This window comes from Sphaeramia orbicularis, chromosome 16 (assembly GCF_902148855.1).
Source record: "Sphaeramia orbicularis chromosome 16, fSphaOr1.1, whole genome shotgun sequence".
NCBI classification, from domain to species: Eukaryota; Metazoa; Chordata; class Actinopteri; order Kurtiformes; family Apogonidae; genus Sphaeramia; species Sphaeramia orbicularis.
Genome location: NC_043972.1, coordinates 14,036,186 through 14,054,600, shown reverse-complemented (window position 1 = coordinate 14,054,600; position 18,415 = coordinate 14,036,186). Strand labels below are relative to the sequence as shown.

The window sequence follows — 18,415 nt, the reverse complement described above, 5'->3', positions numbered from 1 at the left end:
CCCCCTCCCTCCACCTCCACCCCCCACTGAGCGTAGACCAGGAAGCACGGACGCGCGGCCGTTTTCCTTTTTTTTTCTGCTCTTTTTTTCTTTCTGTTGTTTTTCTTCCGGGGTTCATCCGTTCATCCACTCGGGGCCGGAGGGCGTAGATGTGGACACCGAACACCGAACACCGACCGCGGCCGAGGAGGAGACTGACAGGCGGATCCGTCCGGTCCGGGCTCCGCGGTGGATGCGTCTGACTGCACCGGAGACACACGGGTACGTGCACGGTCCGGCCGGTCCGGCGGTTCCGGTCCGGTCCGGTCTACACACATGTCAACACACTGGGGTTCACGTGCGTCCTCTCATCCCGGGTGGGGGGGTCCGTTTATGCGATGCGCGCGCGGCAGGCAGGAAGCGCGTGCTCCTCCACTTGTTTACACTCTCAGCAGTTTCAAACCTGCAGCAGAAACACGAGTGGAATGGGATTTACACCACGGGGGGTTCCGTCTGCTGTGTGTGGACGATCCGAACCGTGTGGTGGACCTCCTGTCACCGCTGTCACCGGTCCTGCTTGTGCGCACCCCCACCTTACCGCTGCGTAAGGGCGTAAACCCCCCCTGACCCTCCACCCCGCCCCCCCAGACCCTCTGGGGTTCATCAGATGGTCCGGATCAGCTGATCTGAGGGACGTGGACGTGTTTTCACCGAAGGTTGTGGAGTAAACACGTGCACGAGGCTCCAGTGGAACTTGTGGAGTCAGAACCAACACCAGGTCCAAGGGGGGTGGGGGTGGGGGGGGTACATTAGACCCAGTTTAACCCAGACTCATGTTTTGAACCCAGACTGCTCCACTGTTATTTACAGGCTTTTACTCTTTACTGTGTGTGTAGTTGGACAGATGAACACTGGGGAGTTGGACATGACTCAGCTGTAAACACAGAGTGAAAGGACACAAGGATCAACAACCAACACATATGGTCCATAGGATTAACAACAGATGTTAGTAGGAGATAGATAGATAGATAGATAGATAGATAGATAGATAGATAGATAGATAGATAGATAGATAGATAGATAGATAGATAGATAGATAGATAGATGACAAAAGTTAACAAAATAAGGGAAAACATGGACAAACAAAAGTATCAAAATGAGTGCAGACAAAAAAAAGCAGCAAAATTTGTGAAAAATGATGCAAAATTAATAAAAACCTAACAAAAAAGACATATAGATAGATATGAAAAAATGGCATATTGATGAAAAAAGTTAACAAAATAAGGAAAAAATGGTCAAACAAGCATCAAAATGACTCAAGATTAAAAAATAGCGGCAAAATTAGTGAAAAATTTACAAAATGAATAAACACTGAACAAAATAGGCAAGAAAATGGACAAAAATAAACAAATAAGTAGCACAATAAACAAAAAAGATAGATAGATAGATAGATAGATAGATAGATAGATAGATAGATAGATAGATAGATAGATAGATAGATAGATAGATTTATTTTCTGTTCCAAGTAAAAACAGACCTGTGTTTTTTGTCACAGCTGTTAGACACAGTTTCAAAACCACACTGAGGCTTTAAAAACACTCCCATACATCCAGAACACAGTCCAACAGATAAAGGTCTGTGTAGGATCTCATTTGTCCAGGTCTAGGTTTACAGAAGAACCACCAAGTACAACACATAAAAACAGATAGAATACATAAAACACATAAAAACACATAAAACACATAAACCCAGTGCAGTGTATTTAGTGTTTGTCAGAATGGATGACAGATGGTTTCCTGTGTGAAACAGTGTCTGTATTTGGACTGATGGATCCAAACATGTGAGCAGAGACTGAAAGGCTCTCATTATTATTTATATATTCATTTTTATCTATTTATTTTGCACAACAACAAATGAAACATGAGGACAAACAAAGAAACAACTTGTGCAGGTGAGATCAGAAAACCCTGTGGGGCGAATAAAATGAATCTGACTCATGACAGCATTAGCTTAAAGAAAGACAATAAAAATAAAACAATAATATACAAAGTTCAACAAAAATATAAGCAGAGAATCAAAGAAAAAGAGTGTGTGTAAGGGTGGAAGAGTATGTATGAGGAATATGAACATTTGTTGAATCAGATCTGTCCTAAACCGAAACTTACAGTCCAGTCCATGCCCAGTCCAATCTAGTCTAGTCTAGTCTAGTCTAGTCTAGTCCAGTCCATTGTAGTCCAGTCTAGTCTAGTCCAGTCCAGACCCAGTCCAATCTAGTCTAGTCTTGTCTAGTCTAGTCTAGTCCAGTCCAGTCTAGTCTAGTCTAGTCCAGTCTAGTCTAGTCTAGTCCAGTCCGCTGTAGTCCAGTCCAGTCTAGTCCAGTCTAGTCTAGTCCAGTCCAGACCCAGTCCAATTTAGTCTAGTCCAGTCCAGTCCAGTCCATTGTAGTCCAGTTTAGTCTAGTCCAGTCCATTGTAGTCCAGTCTAGTCTAGTCCAGTCCAGACCCAGTCCAGTCAAGTGCAGTCCAGTTTAGTCTAGTCTAGTCCAGTCCAGACCCAGTCCAGTCCAATCTACTATAGTCCAGTCTTGTCCAGTCCAATCCAGTCCAGTCTAGTCTAGTCTAGTCCAGTCCAGTCTAGTCTAGTCTAGTCTCGCCTAGTCCAGTCCAGACTCAGTCCAGTCCATACCAAGTCCAGTCAAGTGCAGTCCAGTTTAGTGCAGTCCAGTCCAGTCCAGTCTAGTCTAGTCAGGTCCAGTCTAGTCCAGTCCAGACCCAGTCCAGTCTAGTCTAGTCTAGTCTAGTCTAGTCTAGTCCAGTCCAAATCCAGTCCAGTCCAGTCCCGTCCAGACTCAGTCCAGTCCAGTCTAGTCTAGTCCAGTCTAGTCTAGTCTAGTCTAGTCTAGTCCAGTCCAGACTAGTATAGTCCAGTCCAGTCCAGACTCAGTCTAGTCTAGTCTAGTCTAGTCCAGTCCAAATCCAGTCCAGTCCAGTCCCGTCCAGACTCAGTCCAGTCCAGTCTAGTCTAGTCCAGTCTAGTCTAGTCTAGTCTAGTCCAGTCCAGACTAGTATAGTCCAGTCCAGTCCAGTCCAGACTCAGTCTAGTCTAGTCTAGTCTAGTCCAGTCCAAATCCAGTCCAGTCCAGTCCCGTCCAGACTCAGTCCAGTCCAGTCTAGTCTAGTCCAGTCTAGTCTAGTCTAGTCTAGTCCAGTCCAGACTAGTATAGTCCAGTCCAGTCCAGACTCAGTCTAGTCTAGTCTAGTCCAGTCCAGGCTCAGTCCAGTCTAGTATAGTCCTGTCCAGTCCAGTCCAGTCCAGTCCAGTCTAGTCTAGTCTAGTCTAGTCTAGTCTAGTCCAGTCCAGGCTCAGTCCAGTCCAGTCCAAATCCAGTCCAGTCCATATCAGATCCATGTCGGTGCTTGTCTTTCACTCAAACACAAAAACCTTCTGGGATGATTCATGGATTTTGTGAAACCTCCAGGATTACAAATGTACACGGTGTTGAGATGCCAGCGGTCGCAGGTCGACCTTCACATAGTTGGAGGAGGAGTCTGTGTTGGTGAAACTACCTGGGCTGGGAGGGGGTGGGGGGGCGTGGAGGCATTCCAGTGCGTTTGATAGGATTTACCTCGGCCTCAGCCTGGGAGAAAAGGCCCAACGGCTCCTGTTGAGGCATCGTCACATGTTCCACTCACATTCCTTCAGCTGTGGAAAAAACACAGAGGATTAGAGTTTACACATGTGGACAAAAGTATGTGGACAAAAGTATGTGGACAAAAATATGTGGACAGAAGTATGGGGACAAAAGTATGTGGACAAAAATATGTGGACAAAAGTATGGGGACAAAAATATGTGGACAAAAGTATGGGGACAAAAGTATGTGGACAGAAGTTTGGGGACAAAAGTATGTGGACAAAAGTATGGGGAGAAAAGTATGTGGACAGAAGTGTGGGGACAAAAGTATGGGGACAAAAATATGTGGACAAAAGTATGGGGACAAAAGTATGTGGACAGAAGTATGTGGACAAAAGTATGGGGACAAAGGTATGTGGACAGAAGTTTGGGGACAAAAGCATGTGGACAAAAGTATGGGGACAAAAGTATGTGGACAGAAGTGTGGGGACAAAAGTGTGGGGACAAAAATATGTGGACAAAAGTATGGAGACAAAAGTGTGGGGACAAAAGTATGGGGACAAAAGTATGTGGATGAAAATATGGGGACAAAAGTATGTGGACGAAAATATGGGGACAGAAGTATGGGAACAAAAATATGTGGACATGTTGGATTCTAACAAGGGTCTGGGATCCAAAACAATAATGACTGTTGTCAGAATATAGTTTTATATTATGGGATACATATCAGTGCATTGGTTAGTTTGGGATAAATTATCTTTGATTCCAAAATCACTCAGAGATGGTTTTGATTTATTTATTTATTTTTATCCATGACTCTGATTTTAAAAGTTCTTCCTTTAAATTTCGGAAATATTTTTCCTGCTCTGACTGTAAATTATAATTTTCTACTTCAACTAACCATCTGCTTTATTTATTTGTGTGTATTTTGCTCATTATGATGCTCTTTTCTTAAGTTTTATTCATTTTAAGGCTTTTTTGTTTATTTTTTTAAAATGCTTGTGTTGCTCATTTTGTTCATTTTGATGCTTTTTTTCTTTTTGATGTGTATTAATTTTGTTGCCTATTTTGTTCATTTTATTGACTCTTTTTTTCTAACCATCTACTTTCTTCACATCTCCCATTAAACTTTAGTGAAATATTGATGTTTCTAAACTATATGGACATAAATATTGGGACACATCATGTCTACGCTGTAAGATGTCCTGTTCTTAAAGATTTAACATAAAAACATCAATATTTAATTAAAGTTTAATGTGAGTCCAACACTATTTATGCATAAAAAACCATAAAAATGAACAGAACTAAATATCACTTATATGTAAAGTTAATTCTAGTTTCAGTTTTTAGTATTGTAGACGTTCCTTCTAAGGTTTGGAAGCAGATCAGATGAGATAGACAAGAGTAAAAAAAGATAAATGTATGGATTAGAAATGTTAAAGATAATAAATAAAAGTAGAAGAGCAAAACATCAACACAAGGTAAATAACATTATGGACAAAAGTATGTGCACACATCATGTCTACAGCTGAAAGATGTCCTGTTCATGAGGATTTAACAGAAAAAAATTAATATTTAATTATAGTTTAATGGGAGATTTTTCTTCCTTAGTGAGATGTGAAGAAAGTAGCAAAGATAATAATTTAACCCAAACTAACCAATGCACTGATATTTATCCCATAATATAAAACTATATTCTGACATCAGTCCTTATTGTTTTTATCCCAGACCTCTGTTAGAAAACAAACACCTGAATCCAACGTGTCCACAGACTTTTGTCCACTTAGTGTAAACTGTGTGTGTGTTTTTTTCTTTGTGCTGTTCTGTGTGTGTATTCTCGCCGTCACATGTCATGACGGCGTTCTGCAGGTGGAACACTGAGGTTAGTCAACATCCGCTTCAGACTTCCCCTCCTTCACTTCCTCTGTCGTCGGTGCCTGTTGTGGGCGGACAGGTTCAGTCACATAACACAGGAGTTACTGAGGGGGGCGGGGTTTAGGACCAGGCTGGGCGGAGCTGGGCTGGGCTGGGTTAGGTTCCACCTCTGGATTCCATCTCTGGGTTCTACTTCTGGCTTCCACCTCTGGGTTCTACTTCTGGGTTCTACTTCTGGCTTCCACCTCTGGGTTCTACTTCTGGGTTGTACCTCCTGCTTCCACCTCTGGGTTCTACTTCTGGCTTCCACCTCTGGGTTCTACTTCTGGGTTGTACCTCTGGGTTCTACTTCTGGGTTGTACCTCTGGCTTCCACCTCTGGGTTCTACTTCTGGGTTCTACCTCTGGGTTGTACCTCCTGCTTCCACCTCTGGGTTCTACTTCTGGGTTCTACTTCTGGGTTCCACTTCTGGGTTCCACCTCTGGGTTCCACCTCTGGGTTCTACCTCTGGCTTCCACCTCTGGGTTGTACTTCTGGGTTCCACCTCTGGCTTCTACTTCTGGGTTCTACTTCTGGCTTCTACTTCTGGGTTCCACCTCTAGGTTCTACCTCTGGGTTCTACGTCTGGCTTCTACTTCTGGGTTCCACCTCTAGGTTCTACCTCTGGGTTCTACCTCTGGCTTCTACTTCTGGGTTCTACCTCTGGGTTCTACTTCTGGCTTCTACCTCTGGGTTCCACCTTTGGTAGGATAGTCGGTCATTGAACTGGATCATGGTGTTGGTGAGTTAGACTGTCTTTATGGACATGGTGGAGCCAAACACAGACTGGCTCGTCTGTCTGTGGGAGCGGTGCACCCCCACCCCCACCCCCAAATACACACACAAATATGGGGTCGGTATCGGACTGGAGCGTTTTCCCTGGAGGTTGGTGGTTGGTCTAGTCCACGGTCCTCTGGACTATTGTGGACTGGACTTTATTTCTCTGTTGAATTTCTTTCCTTCTACTCCATAAATGTCCTTGTCTGTTCTGTATCCAACGGTTCAATAAATCAGTCATTCAGGAATATGACATGATTTTATCATGAAGTATGTAAACAATATTTAGCTTTTATTCTTATAGACTGTATTGAAAGAGAAATTCAGGTTCTCAGGAAAATCGCCGCTTATCAATTAATCGTTAATCGATTGATAAGGTCAACCAACTAATGATTAATCCAATCCAACTTTATTTGTAAAGTACTTTAAAACAACCGCAGTGGACCAAAGTGCTGTACAGAAGAATAATTAAAACCAAAATAGAAGAATAAAATGCAGAATAGATTTAAAGACAGAGAAACTGTACAAAAAAGAAAACAGTGCTATACAGAAGAATAAATAAAACCCAAATAAAAAGAATGAAATACAAGAATAGATAAAAAAGAAAAAAAAAAACACAAAAAGCCATACAGTTAAAAATAGATAAATAAGAATAATAAACCACTACTAAATAAAAACAATAGAATAAAGATAGTACCTCCAACAAACCTAACGAATTAGTAGATTAATCAATAATTTGCATCCCTAGAGCAGATGTTCACAGTCATTCTGCAGATGGGTTCATGGAGTTAACATTTACAATCACATTAATCAGAAGGATGGATTAATCTGAGATAATGTGTTAATTTTGACAGACCTAACATAAATATTTAATTATTTCTATGATGGAACACAGAGACAGAACCTGACGACCTCTTCAGTTCAGCTGGTGTTGGTTCTGGTGGTTCTGATACAGGAACACTAGAACTGTTTGTGTTTGTTACATTCAGTTTCTTTTTCATTTATGAGGATTCCTGCGTTTCTACCAAACGGAGCGTGTTGTTTCACTCTTACTGTGGTTGTTCTAGTTTTTCACATAAACCAGACTCAGTGTGAACCGTCACAGGCCAAATGTCAGACTTCCTGCAGCGTCTGCCTCTGTTTCTGAGGCTCAGGTGTTGATTCTAACCTCAGATCTGCCATCAGCTCTACGGTCCGTCAGAGCACGCACCCCCCCCGCCGCAGTCGCACATGCTCTGTAGTCATTACGTAACGGTCTCACAGCCGAGCGTAACATCGCGGTCACACGGAGCAGCTGGAGGGTTAAAAGAAGTGGTTGTCTAGTGTGAACATGACCAGGGTTAAAGCCGAACAAAAGAACCAGGCAACGACGCACAAACGCACTCAGAGCTGCGCTGACACAATATCAGCATCATGTCCACGCCTAAAACCAGGATGATCCTCCCATTTAGACCGAACACAGCCACAGTTTGGACTTTTACAGGCTTTAAATGGACTTGATACATGAGTAAAACACACTCCATTTAACTTTACTATCTATTAACCCTTTAACCCCTGAGACGTTGCTTCAGTGAAACGGCTGAATCTGCATCTGTTTCAGGTTCATGAAAGCTGATGTGAGTTTGTGCTGGTGTTCCTTTTCTTCAGTGGTTTTGTTTGACTGTGTGTTTAAGGGTCAAAACAGGTGGAAGAACAGAAAAAGACAAAAAGAGGAAGTGAAGTTTGACAGGTTTGGACTAAATAAGGCACTAGAATGGACATCAGTAAGAGATTTAGGATGCTGAACATTAACTGTGAACTGGAACACACTGAACAACAACAAGGATTGGAATTTGGGAAAAGTAGTTTATGTTTTGGACTCTTTTTTTTCATAAATTAGTTCAACTGCTTTTTGACACCTGTTGAACTCCATAAAGCAGTTATAGGGTCAAAAAAAGAATATAATAAGCTGCAAACTGAACAAAATTAAAAGAAGAAATAATAGAATAGAAACAAAATAGACAACAAAAATAAATGAATTTAAATAGTAAGAAAATAAGGTAAGAGGAGACGTATCAGTTCAATCAGTTTATGATGTATTTTGGTGAACAAGTCACTTTTTGCTAATTTTTATTCAGATTTTGTCTAATAATCTTTGAGTTTACTCTGAGCTTTAATGAACATCTACATGATCAGTGAATCAAATACAGAAAATACATGATTTACACTGAAAAAAATGCAAAATACAGAGGATAATATTATAATAAATGGCAATAAATGACTTAGGAAAGACAAAAACAACATTTGGAAGGATAGGGGGCGGGGCCAGGGCTGTGGAGGGGCGGGGCTGGGGTTAATCCTCATTATAATAAGTAATCACCAGTACATGTTGTAGATGACGTCTGTGTCCGACCTGTTGTTACACTTGTTTTATTCCAACGAGGACTCAAATGCAGCTCCGAGTGCATGTTTATGTCGAACTGTCGCCATATTCCCATGATGCTTTGGGAGGAATTGTTCAATCACAGGCAGATAATTTCTTCTTCTCTGTTCGTCTGACTCACAGTTTAGTCTAATTACATGAAAAGGCCAAAAATAATGAGCAGAGGATGAGTTGAATGTCTTGTAAATGGAGTGAATGGATGCTCATTGATGGGGCTGTGATGCTGATGGAACCTCCCGTGGACATCATACGCAGATTTGATGTTCTATTTTTAGACGTTTGGCTCCTCTTTGACATGGAGATGACCTGGAAGTCATGTGACATCACAGGCAGCAGCTCTCATATACATGTACATGTTGTACAGTGATGCTTGTATAGACTTGACTATGCAGTGTACATTGTGTTATAGATGGGATGATGTGAAATATGTATAAACCAGTGACATCACAAAATGAAAAAAAACATGAGGATTTCAAACACCCAGAAGAAGGCCAGGGAAAAGCAGAAGAATTCCTCTCGCAAAACTTTGTCTGTGAAGTTAATGGTGTTAAAAGGACGAATAAAACCAGACCCATAACATACAATAAACATGCATACATTACATACACACAATGAAAACAGAATTTACACCAATATTATCAACATGTTTAGTTCAGGAAGAGACGGAAAAAACAGGATTATAAGGAGGAAAATAAAACATCAACCAATCAGATGGATGAGATCTGATGACAGCTGATTTCTGTTGTATATAGTTGTAATAGTTGTACATAGATGTATACAGTTGTATATAGTTGTATATAGTTGTATATAGTGTAATAGTTGTATATAGTTGTATATAGTGTAATAGTTGTATATAGTTGTATATAGATGTAATAGTTGTATGCAATTGTATATAGATGTAATAGTTGTATATAAGTGTATATAGTTGTATATAGATGTAATAGTTGTATATAATTGTATATAGATGTAATAGTTGTATATAAATGTATATAGTTGTATATAGATGTAATGGTTGTATGTAATTGTATATAGATGTAATAGTTGTATTTAAGTGTATATTGTTGTAATGGTTGTATATAATTGTATATAGATGTAATAGTTGTATATAATTGTATATAGATGTAATAGTTGTATATAGGTGTAATAGTTGTATATGTTTGTATATAGGTGTAATAGTTGTATATAGTTGTATATATTTGTATATAGGTGTAATAGTTGTATATAGGTGTAATAGTTGTATATAGTTGTATATAGGTGTTATAGTTGTATATAATTGTATATAGGTGTAATAGTTGTATATAGTTGTATATAATTGTATATAGGTGTAATAGTTGTATATAGGTGTAATAGTTGTATATAGTTGTATATATTTGTATATAGGTGTAATAGTTGTATATGTTTGTATATAGGTGTAATAGTTGTATATAGTTGTATATATTTGTATATAGGTGTAATAGTTGTATATAGGTGTAATAGTTGTATATAGGTGTTATAGTTGTATATAATTGTATATAGGTGTAATAGTTGTATATAGGTGTAATAGTTGTATATAGTTGTATATAGGTGTAATAGTTGTATATAGTTGTATATATTTGTATATAGGTGTAATAGTTGTATATATTTGTATGTAGGTTCTTCCTCCAGAACCAGCTGCTTTTCCTTGTTCTGTCCTAAATGACTGTGTTTGAATCTGTTCAGTCTAAACTGTAGAGGCTGGTGTTCCCAGAGGAGCGCTTGCATTGGGTTTGTAGAAACATCAGTGTGTGTGTGTGTGTGTGTGTGTGTGTGTGTGTGTGTGTGTGTGTGTGTGGAAACATTTGGATGATGAATGGAGGGAAAAAGACGCTCCTTCGGCTTCTCATGTCCATCTGTCATCGAGTCACAGTCACAGAGTGTTGGAGGAAGTTTGAGGAAGATCTGCCAAGTACGACTGAAACTGTTGTTACATAAGCACCACATCGAAAAGACCAGGACTGTTTGACAGAATCACAGAAAAAGAACTGAGTTTATCAGTATTTTCACATGGTTTTACCTGTGGTGGTTTAGTCCATACAGGTCCAACCCATCTGAGTTCAGCTTCCACATTCAGTCTAAATTTATCTGAACCAGTGTACAGGGCAGAAAGGGAGGAACAGGGGGTGTGAAAAAACAGGGCGTATTTAAAAAAAAAAAAACAGTATGTAAAAAAACAAAACAAAAAAAACAGGGTGTATAAAAAACAGGGTATGTAAATAAAATAGGGTGTATAAATAAAAAACAGGGTGTGTAAAAAAACAGGGTGTATAAAAAAAACCAAGGTGTAAATAAAAACTGTTTAAAAAAACAACAAGGTGTGTAAATAAAAAAAAGGGTGTGTAAAAATAAAAAAAAATAAAAAAAAAAACAGTGGACTTCCTTCATTCCATGTTGCATTGTTAGCATAGTGCGATTTCTCAGTTTTCGCCTGCAACGTCTTCTTCCACCAGTAGAAGCCCTAGAGCTGACAACACCAGGATCTGCTTATTACGAACCATCTGTTCAGTGAGTACAACAACACCGACCCTTCTGGACTACTGAACACTGAGAACAACACCGACCCTTCTGGACTACTGAACACTGACAACACCGACCCTTCTGGACTACTGAACACACTGACAACAACACCGACCCTTCTGGACTACTGAACACACTGACAACAACATCGACCCTTCTGGACTACTGAACACTGACAACAACATCGAATCTTCTGGACTACTGAACACTGACAACAACACCGACCCTTCTGGACTACTGAACACACTGACAACAACACCGACCCTTCTGGACTACTGAACACACTGACAACAACACCGACCCTTCTGGACTACTGAACACTGACAACAACACTGAATCTTCTGGACTACTGAACACTGACAACACTGACCCTTCTGGACTACTGAACACACTGACAACAACACCGACCCTTCTGGACTACTGAACACACTGACAACAACACTGACCCTTCTGGACTACTGAACACACTGACAACAACATTGACCCTTCTGGACTAGTAAATACTGACAACAACATTGACCCTTCTGGACTACTGAACACTGACAACAACACCAAATCTTCTGGACTACTGAACACTGACAACAATGACTGACAACATTTCCGGTTTTACGTCTCAAGCAAGTGGAGAATGTACGCTGATGTCGGTAGTCAATTTGTTGTGTTCTTCACACTTTTTTGACCATGTCGGGGAAACGGGGTTACCTTTCTGGCAATGATCAACAATCGGGTTGTAGTGTCTTCACCTGTGCATTTAACTCGGCTAGCTTGTTGGCAAATTTTTCTCAAAACTTGATGATTTCATGTCGTCGATTCAAAATCCCTCTGAATTTCCTCCTCCTCAAATACGCTCAAAAGAGCCTGGACCTCATCATCCGTCCACTTGTCGTAGCTTCTCTTTTGGTCCAACATCGGAAGCTTGTGGAAATGAAATTAACAAAACATAAAAGTTTGCTGTGGCTTAGTGGTGGGCAAGTGCGTCGCTACCAATTATGGGCCCCATGGAAGCATAAACATTGTGGACCCTAGAGAAATTGACTATCTTCTCAATCTATCGGACCGGGGGGGTTGTATATGGGGGTGCAGTCCATAAAGAACATCACTTATGAAAATGAAACTTAACATGCTTTCAACGTTCACCTTCTGACCTCTACACCTCTCTTATGCAGCGGATCTTACACCAATATTTCACACCTTCTAGTTCCACTGGGCTCCCTCCACTGCTCTATGGGCCCCCCCACAACTACTAGGCCCCATGAATGAACAGAACGCTGCAGGTGTAGTCCACCAATCAGCGTTCTCCAGCACACAGCCCCGCCCCTCAAGAATTCCGGGTAATCTGAAAAGTACTACCTTGCTACCAGGAACTTCTTCAGGGAAAGTTTGGGGGTGAAGGAAAGATTGTAATTTGGATGGAAACACACCGGGGTTTTTCAAAGTTCAGGGTAATGCTCATTGTTCCTGCGGTGGAACAGGGTCTAATGTTCTGTCTTTAGAAGGATTTGTTCACTTTTATACCATATTTCAAGTTTTTTGGTTCTGGTGAATCAATGTTGTAGAAGATGACGGTGTTTCCATGGTAACTACAGAGCCTCTGAACGTCCAAATATGGTCATATCTGATGACCATGAAAAGATGAAGAACTGTATTTGACACCAATTACTGACATGGATTGCTAGGATTAGTGGATCAACAGGAATTAAATATTATAGATCAGTAGATGGTTTAAGTTTTGAAGGTTCTCAGAACAAAAACAGGGTTCTGGATGTTATGAAATGATGAAATCTCTGTATTTTTCAGCTATTTTGCTCATTTTGTTCCCAGTTTAGAAGGATGTGAGCACTATTATCCCGTATTTCACAGTTTTTTGGTTCATTTTTTCCTTATTTTTCAAGTATTTGGCTCATTTTATTCTCATTTTACAAGGTTTTCTACATTTTATCCTATGAAGGATTCAGATGAAACTGTATTTTACACCAATTGTTTACATGTATAGATAAGATTAGTGGATCAACAGGTCGTGAACAGTTTAGATCAGTAGATGGTTGTGGTTTTTGAAGGTTATCAATAAATACAGGGTTCTGGATGTTATGAAATGATGAAATCTCCGTATTTTTCAGCTATTTTGTTCATTTTATTCTCACTTTAGAATGACTTGTTCACTTTTGCATCATATTTCAAGGGTTTTTGGTTCATTTTTTCCTTATTTTTCAAGTGTTTGGCTCATTTTATTCTCATTTTACAAGGTTTTCTACATTTTATCCTATGAATGATTGAAGTAAAACTGTATTTTACACCAATTATTTCCATGTTTTGATAGAATTATTGCATCAACAGGTATGAACCAGTTCCCTCAGTGGATGTTCGGGGGTTTTGCTTTGGGTGTTTAAGGGTTAATATTCCCATTTCCATCTGCACTGTGGCTGATGAATCTGGGCCTCTTTGTGCAGATGATTTGCTTTTCATACCTGATTGCTTTCTGCAGTTTTATTGCTCTGGCTGCTGTGGAGTTCCCCTTCTCCTTTGTTATAAAAACCTCATCTACTTGTGACAGATTTATGTTTGCTGCATTAATATCCTCGTCGTCTTCACACACAGACCTGACATGGGTGAAATAAACGCTGTCACCGTCTCTTATCGTCGCCGCCGCAGCTCTTTTATTCTCCTCAAATCTGAAACTCAACTGTTGTGAGATGTTGGTTCGAAGAGCGTCTCTGTGAGAAGAAAACGCAGATCCAGAAATAGTCGCCGACCGCAGAAAACAGGGGCACGGCCAAAATAATCCAACAAACTGAAAACATATGGAGGAGGTTTGGAGTGAGTGTTAACCCATAAACACCCAAAACATCCACTGGAAACATAAACCATCTACAGATCTAATATGTTTAATACATATTGAACCACTAATCCTATCAATAATTGGTGGAAAATACAGTTTTATCTTTGTTTTAAAATCTACAAAAGCTTGTAAAATGAGCCAAATACTTGAAAATAAGGAAAAAAATGAACCAAAAAACCTTGAGATATGGTATTAAAGTGAACAAATCCCTCTAAAGTGAGAATAAAATTAACAAAATAGTTGAAAAATACGGAGATTTCCTCATTTCATAACATCCAGAACCCTGTTTTTGTTCTGAGAACCTTCAAAAACCAAAACCATCTACTGATCCAAACTGTTTAATACCTGTTGATCCATTAATCCTATCAATACATGTCAGTAATTGGTGTCAAATACAGTTCTTCATCTTTTCATGGTCATCAGATATGACCCATTTGGACGTTCAGAGGCTCCGTAGTTACCGTGGCAACACCATCATCTTCTACACCATTGATTCATCCGTAAAACCCATGGTGTTGGATCAATGACAGTGGATGGAAATGAACAAAAATGAATAAAAAATCTGCAAAATAATAAATAACGTGAAAAAATAAGCAACAAATGTACGAAAACAAAGTAAAAAAGGATAAAATAAGCAACAAAATGAACACAAATGAATGAAAAAACCTACAAAATAATAAATAACATGAAAAAATAAGCAACAAATGTACTAAAATAAAGTAAAAAAGGATAAAATAAGCAACAAAATGAACAAAAATTAATAAAAAAAACCCTACAAAATAATAATGTGAAGAAATAAGCAACAAATGTACTAAAATAAAGTAAAAAAGGATAAAATAAGCAACAAAATTAGCAAAAATGAATCAAAAAACTCTACATAATAATTAATAACATTAAGAAATAAGCAATAAATGTACTAAGATAAAGTTTAAAAAAAAGAATAAAATAAGCAACAAAATGAACCAAAGTAATGAATAAAATGGACAAAAATTAATAATAAATCAACAAAATAATAAGTAACATGAACAAAATAAGCCACAAATAGAACAAAGTTAAGGAACAAAAATTTAAATAATAAATAAAATCAACAAAATGAACAAAAGCGAATAAGAAAATGAACAAAAAGGAATAATAACTCCAAAATAATAAATAATGTGAAAAAATAAGCAACGAAGGTACTAAAATTAAGTTAAAAAAAAGGACAAAATAAGCAACAAAATGAACAAATATGAATAAAAAAAAACAGCAAAATAATATATAACATGAAAAATAAATGAACAATTTACTAAAATAAAGTTAAAAAAACAAGCAAAATAAGCAACAAAATTAACAAAAAGAACCAAAGTAATGAATAAAATGCACAAAATTAATAATAAATCAGATTGGACTGAAACAGGCACTTTTTCTTGTTTTTTTTTTTTTTTTAATTTATTTATTGTGAGCTTTAATGAACATCTTCATGATCAGTGAATTAAATATAGAAAATACAGGGTTTTTTAGAAAACTTAAATGTAGTTTCATTCCTTTTTGAACGCCCATAGAAGCGGATCTGGGTCTTTAAGGGTTAATCTAATGGTTATGGCGGCGCTGAGGTCATGTGACTGCGCTGTCGGCTCCATGTGAACCCGCCCTCAGGTGATGTCTTCAGACGGATAATTGCACATGTGTACAGACTCTGGTCATGGATGAGAACAGATCTGACTCAGACTTTTGTAATGAAACATGCAGATTCCCGTGAATACGTTGGTCTGTTTTAATTTGATGTTTATCTGAGTGAATGCACAGCTGAGGTGGAACTGCCGCCTTGTGTGCACCCCCCACCCCCCCACCCCCTTACTCACTCGATTATGCAACAGTCTTTTCTTGCGAGTCCTTGCAGGATCTCAGCTCAGATTGTGCAACGTTTCAGAGTGAAACTGACTGCGAGGCGTTGGAGTCGACGGAGCAGAGTTCAGCTGATTTTAGTCCCGTTTCTGTTCTTACTGTGGATCGACAGTTGGCTCAGTCGCATATGATGCACTCCAGCTCAGATATGTGTGAGTGTTTTACACAGACGTTTCACTGTAGACCTGTGGAATTTACAACCGGCATGTTTCCTACGCAGTTAATGGTTCTCCACAGCAGAGACGTTCAAATGTGTTCAGTTCAGGTTCTAATATGATCTAAAGGAAATCAGACCAGTCAAATAATAACACAATCACATATAAATAACGACAAATACTAACTTAATCCACGTTTTAGTGCAAAAAATAACATTAAATTATGAAATTTTTACATTTACAAACTATCCAAACAAAAAAGATGTGAATAACTTGAAAGAAACTGAAAATTCTTATGAAAAATCTGCAATTTTAACAACATTATACCTTATTTATCATATATTCAAGTGTGTTACAGATCAGATCTACAAAGGCACACATATTAGTAAAGGTGTCAAACATAAGGCCTGTAGGCCAAAACCGGACCCTGCCGAAGGGTCCACTGTGGCCCCTGAGATGAATTTATGAAAAGCAAAAATTACACTGACGATATTAACAATCAAATATGTTGATATAATTTAGTTCAGATTCCACATTCAGACCAATATGATCTAAAATAAATCAGACCAGTCAAATAATAACACAATCACCTATAAATAATGACAAATACTAACTTTTCTCCACATTTTAGTGCAAAAAAAAAATAACATTAAATTATGAAAATATTTACATTTGCAAACTATCCAAACAAAAAAGATGTGAGTAACCTGAAAAAAACTGAAAATATACTCCATATGTGAGCACAGTACTGTGGACACAAGAGGACAGTGAGTTCATGGAACAGTGTCCATGATTGGATCTGGGACAACATGTCCTTACAGCTGATTGGAACAGGACAAATGAGGACATCTGATTGGCTGTGTGGAAATAGACTTAGGGATGTAACGATACGAAAATTTCATATCACGGTTATTGTGACCAAAATTATCATGGTTATCATTATTATTGCGGTATTGTTGAAATTGTGCTCAAAATGTTCAAAAAGTACTAATACACACACTGAAATAATTTAACCAAGTTGTATTTAAAAAAACAACAACAACAAATAAACCAAATAAAATAATCAGTACAATGTACCTTCTGTTGCAGAAACATTCAAATATTAACCCTTAGTGGTCTGAGCCTATTTTGTCCATTTTTCAGTCCTTTAGGTTTTGCCTTTATATACTATATAAACAAATGTTTACTATACCCATGTTTGGGATCTGTTTTTCAGCACAACTTCATTTATATCATCTGCCTATTATTTTTTCACTTTAACCTACTAGATTAAAATAAAAGGACTAAAAACACAAAAAAATATATAAAATCCGATTTGAAAAATATATATAATTTATTGCATAAATAACACACAGATGCTTAACGAACCTTTTCAAAGACTTTAAAAGTGAATATTGGTTCCAAATATTAGGTATATACAATTAAAATTGTAATAAATTAAAACTATACTCAAATATTTGACATAAAAGCAGATTTATACATAGGCATTTTCTCTGGAAAAGTGCGGTAATCAATCAGTTATCATGATAATTAGAATTTAAACGGTAATACTAACCGTCTGCAATTTTACCACAGGTTATTGTTATACCAGTAATCATTACATCCCTAAAATAGACACACCCCAATGTGATGCGTCAGTACTGTGACAGTAGACATTGCTATGTCTTATTCTTTGGAGAGGACGGTTTAACGTCTGTCTTCCTCATATGATAAACTTAGATTAATGTCCATCTGATGAGACGAACCAGCGATAATAATAACATGATGATTATCGTCATTGGCTTCACTAAAGCTGTTTTATTCCGAGGCGGTGTCGTCCACTTAAACTGTAGATGGATGAATCCAGAGCGTAACTGATTGGACTCGGTGTGGACTTCGGTGGACTGTGACATCAGTGGCATATGTCCACGTCCACTCATGACGCCCACAGAGCAGCGTGGGCTTTCCCAGATGGAGGATGCTCCAACCCAGCAGCTGTTGTTGTATCTGAGAGCTTTTCCCACGGAGACGACAGCTGTTCCACCGCTTTGTGAGTCGGTCTCGGAGGGATTGGCAGCAGCAGAACCTCCAGAACCGTGTCATCCTGCAGCACTTGAATGCACCGTCACAGTGGAATATTTACACAGTGGCTCATTACTGCGCTTTGGCTCAGTTCTCCGCCCACTTCCACTGGTTCCACAGGTGTTTATGAGCCTGTGAAGCTGCTGCTGCTGGTGCTCATAAATCATCTAGAACAATGACAAACAGGTTTAATCTTTTGGCCAAATCCGCCATAATTTTTTGGA

General features: G+C 38.7%; 1 protein-coding gene and 1 long non-coding RNA gene across 2 annotated transcripts in view; both read left to right on the top strand.

The window, feature by feature from the left end:
• The window catches only part of LOC115435301 (myelin basic protein-like), a 250,896-nt gene that overhangs the window by 175,352 nt on the left and 57,129 nt on the right, over positions 1–18,415 (top strand). The window lies entirely within an intron of this gene.
• LOC115435184 (uncharacterized) lies at positions 32–18,072 on the top strand. The gene is made up of 3 exons (XR_003937666.1): positions 32–261; positions 10,484–10,490; positions 18,061–18,072. It is a non-coding gene; the product is annotated as an uncharacterized LOC115435184 (long non-coding RNA).